The sequence below is a fragment of the Brassica oleracea genome, chromosome C6 (genome assembly GCF_000695525.1).
Source record: "Brassica oleracea var. oleracea cultivar TO1000 chromosome C6, BOL, whole genome shotgun sequence".
In the NCBI taxonomy this organism is placed as follows: domain Eukaryota; kingdom Viridiplantae; phylum Streptophyta; class Magnoliopsida; order Brassicales; family Brassicaceae; genus Brassica; species Brassica oleracea.
The window spans coordinates 6376624-6381164 of record NC_027753.1 but is presented as its reverse complement, the minus strand read 5'-3'; the positions used below and the strand labels follow the sequence as shown (position 1 = coordinate 6381164).

The window sequence follows — 4541 nt, the reverse complement described above, 5'->3', positions numbered from 1 at the left end:
ATTAAAATTTTCAAAATAAAAAGGGCTATTTTGGTCATTTTCTTGGGGGCTATTTTCTGACAAAAAATTAAAAAGGGTTATTTGAGAGAATTGCCCATAATGAAATTCAAACTTACTTAACTTAATGTATCCCTAATTTATTGCTATCATATTAACTAAAAAAATATCAAATCTTTTGAATACAATCTATATTTTTGACTCTTGAGTCCATATATTAGATTAAAAAATTAAATATTCGGAAAATGAATATAGAAAATGAGCAACCAGAATATGATTTTCATATATACTATCACATAAACGGAAAATATGTCAATCTTTCAATTAATAAAATATTTAAAACATGAATATTCCTTTTATTTAAAAAAACTTCATACTAGAAAAACAAATGTTATATTACAAAATAGTAAAAGTTTAACTAATCAAATATGATATACTTTTAAATATTTTAAAATAATGTGAAACATTTTATCATAAAAAAATTATGTGAATTAAAAATGTTTTTAATTTATGGGATTTATCGTAAAATAGCATCCAATACCTAATTATTTGTTACCAAGAACTAAAAATGTTTAAAATACAAAATACATGTAAATAATAAATTAATATCACCAACTGTCACATTATAATGTAAAATAAAAAATATTTATAAATGTGTAATTTCATGCATATTTACACTATTGCTTCTATACTATATATATATATATGTGTATATATATATATATATTATCAGTTAGCACTACTGACTGTTGAAGACATGATAAATTACTATGGATCTCTCCTATTAAATTGTTGTGTTTAAAAATACATACAAACAAATATATAAGTGTTTTACGTTCAATCAAATAAAAAAAATTAGACAAATATCAAAGCTAAAGAAAACATCCGCACGGGCGTGCGGATAAAAATCTAGTAATTCTTAAAATTAATAATTGTAAAAACATTTATCAGTTTAACTACATTTTAAAACTAATTTGTCTTTTATAAGGAATTTTTTTTTAAAAACATTCTTAACACTAATAATTGTAGAAAGATATTTATTGATTTAACTACTTTTTAAAGCCATTTCTTTTAAATAGAAAGATGCAACTCTTTAAGCTAACACAATTTAGAAAATGAAAACAAATATTCAATACTTTTTATGTAAAGATACGTATTTATGATGACAAAACACATCACAACTTTTTCACAACTTTTTCCAATAACTGCATGAAAACACACATATTTAATTTGAAAACTCTAAGAGCATCTTTATCGGGGTGGTTTGGCCAGGTCTCTTAGCATTAATAGCAATTAAAAAAAAAAAAAAATTATGATTAATGGGAAAGAACGTTTCTTAAATAAGCTTTAGAAGAGACGGTCTTTTAAGCCACGTGTTGGCCAAAGGGCTATCATCTCTTTCTCTCTCTCGGGAATGCTCTTCATCATCAAAAGTTCAAAGCTTTCCACTTTGTGGATCTCTCTATCAATGGGTGTTTGTGTGATTTTTACGGAGAGATGGAGGCAGATCAGATCGCGGTGTTTGGTTCCCGAAACGCTGAGTTCTTCTATGGTTGCAGCAATTCTTAGTTGTGAGGAGAAGGGGTCGTTGCTCGTTATTAGTTAGTCATCCATCAAGATTCAAAATAGAGCAGCGAAGGTTTAAGAAAAATGAAGAAAGTGATGAAGATCATCAAGCCGAAGCCTGATCCAAAGCAACGCTTACGTGATTGGCAACGCAAACTTCGCCAGGAGTGCCGTAACATCGAACGCCAAATCCGAGGTTCTGTTTCACATCTCTTCCTCCTCCTCAGTGATTGAACTTAGGGCTTTTTTAGATTCAAGAAAAAAAAGTTTCCAAATTAGCCGAAATTAGAGTGATGGGTTTGGTTGATTTCACTCAAAACTGCGAGAAATCACTCTGAATCGAGTTGGGATCGGGCGATGATCGCCAATTGCAAGTGTACTTTTGATTTTGAGATTCTTGGTTTTCTTCAGATATATAGAAAGAAGAGAGAACGGTACAGAAAGCTATTAAAGAGGCTGCTAAGCGGAATGATATGGTCTCAGCTAAGGTAGACTCTTAAAAAAAAATGTAATCTTTGGATGTGTTTTGTGATTTTGGTTCTGTGGTGGTGTTACAGGCGCTTGCTAAGGAGATTGTGAGTTCGAGAAGAACAGTGAACAAGTTATATGAAAACAAGGCGCAGATGAATTCTATATCTATGCATCTCGGAGAGAGTATTGGTATTAAAGCTTTTTCATTAGCATGATTTTGAGAGTTTTCATCATTTTTTCATACTTTGTTTGTAACGTGACTCGCTTGAGCAACATAATATATCTAGAGACGGTTGGTTGTTATCACTGTATAGAATGGTAGAAGGTAAATAGATACATCTCTCTACAAATCTTTATCACCACATCAAAGTCAAATCTTGCTCTTATCTTAAACTCTTGCTTTCAGGGTTTGCAGTGATGAGCAGATTGGCGAGGAACAGAATGCAACAACCAGGTTACAATTTGGAAGGAAACTCGTTTGACTGGGACAATATCAAGATGTAGATTAAGAAAAAACTCTTGCTTTCACGGCTTGCAGTGATGAGCAGATTGGCGAGGAACAGAATGCAACAACCAGGTTACAATTTGGAAGGAAACTCGTTTGACTGGGACAATATCAAGATGTAGATTAAGTTTCAGGTCAAGCTATAGTCATCATCATCAGTTGCGAAGAAGAGAAACATTTTTTTTTACCTTGACCAAAATTGTTACTCTTGGATGCTTTAAAACTTAATTTTTTTTGTTTAAGAACTCTTAAATAAGAGACTTGCAATGGAGTACGTAAACTTTCGGGTCTCTTAGTCAAATCTCTTAATTTACTTTTACAGTTAAAAAATATAAAAAAAAAAAATAAGAGACCCATTTAGGGTTTCTAGGATAATGATGCTCTAAATAAAAAGACGCTTGTGCAGAACATCCAACACTTGTGCAGATATGATTGCCAAACAAGTTATCCCTTCTCAACAATCATTTCATTTCTATAGTCATGTCCCTAACTTTATAAAAGATGCTTTGTCAACCGATTATTTTGATTAATAATGCAATATGTTTCTGTGAAAAAAATAAAAAATAAAAATAAAAAGACGCTAATAATAGAAAGATACAACCTTTCACAATACTGATAACGACTTCGAGGACTTTGAGAAACAATTACGGTGACACACAGGAAACAACAACTCTCCATCATGATTCATGCATGACGTACATCCCCTCCGTAAAGGTAACCAGCACAATCAATTGATGAAGTAACAAGACCTTTTTCCATTGCCTTGGAGTAAAAGAGAAAAACAGTATCTATATCTTTTTTTTTTTGATCAAAAACAGTATCTATATCTAAAGTGCAATGCACACACTGGAAATTATCCGACCATGGCTGCTTAAGATTCCGTTTTGACAATTCAAAGCCAAGAAACTCACCAGATAAAAGAACACAACAGTCCAAAGACAACAGAAAGAATCCGACACCAACGTAACATGTAATTCAACCGTTAAATGCTGGAAAAGAACACTCCGGAAAGGAGACAAACACCAAGCCATAAGTGACACGGGACAAAGCCGATAGCCAAAGGAGGAAAAACAGTGTCAATATCACTGCCAGAGACATTGAAGACCTGTCAATCACTCTATAGATTGGAAAATAATCAACAGAAAGTTGACAGATTGAAGAAATCCAATCCCGCCAACATCGCCATCAAGGCTGTAGATGTGTATGTGTTACGAGACAAACAGGAAAATAAAATTAAAAACGAGAAACTCCAAAGTCTTAAGCCGCCTGGAAGAACCAAAAACAGTTAAGGAGATTCTGTAACTGGTCGTGTATGAATCGCCTTCACAGAGAAAAAAGGATCCAGAAAAGTATTTTTGTTATAACTAAAATTTTCTATTGCGTTGTTTTACATATAATTTCATTCATTTTTGCTTGAAATGATTCAAACTGTTTTCTCTTACTGGTGATAAAGTTAATTCCTGTCACTGTTTTTGTCTCCCTATGAGAGTGTTGCTCTCCGGCGGCAAATATATGTTCGCCACAAGTTTGTATTGTCCGTTTAATTATGTTATGGATTATCCTTCCGAGAAAGTCTCTGAAGGTGATCAATCTTCCCTATTTGGAATTATGTTTTGGATTCAATTTTACCATGGCCTAGATACTTGTGGAGAAGGATGCATCATCACAAAATAGATACTCCTAAATCTAACTGCATTTTCAAGAGACTCCACCGAAGGTACCAAATTAAAGTACCATTTCGTTTTTGTTTTGATTCGATGTTTCTTTGTTATTGCAGTCTTCATTGCTCACAACTACGATATATATATATATATAGACCAAATATTGCAATTGTTAACCATTAAAGAGTGCAACGATTAATTAAGTTCAAAAGTTGATTATCAAATGTTGCAATGGTTGATCACCAAAACTTGCCATTACAAGAAAACAGCGACATACCGAGAAAAAAAATCGTTGGTACGTCGTCGGAATAACGTTATTCCGACGACATACCGACGAAACA

The 4541-nt window shown here is 32.6% G+C and overlaps 1 long non-coding RNA gene across 2 annotated transcripts; it reads left to right on the top strand.

Annotated features, from left to right (window-relative positions):
- Positions 1 to 1340: 1340 nt before the first annotated feature.
- LOC106299218 lies at positions 1341 to 2532 on the top strand. Of its 2 annotated transcripts, XR_001261719.1 has the most exons (4): positions 1341 to 1759; positions 1975 to 2051; positions 2121 to 2359; positions 2450 to 2532. It is a non-coding gene; the product is annotated as an uncharacterized LOC106299218 (long non-coding RNA). The 2 variants fall into 2 exon arrangements; XR_001261718.1 differs by having other exon boundaries at positions 1342 to 1759; positions 2121 to 2532.
- The last annotated feature ends 2009 nt before the right edge of the window (positions 2533 to 4541 follow it).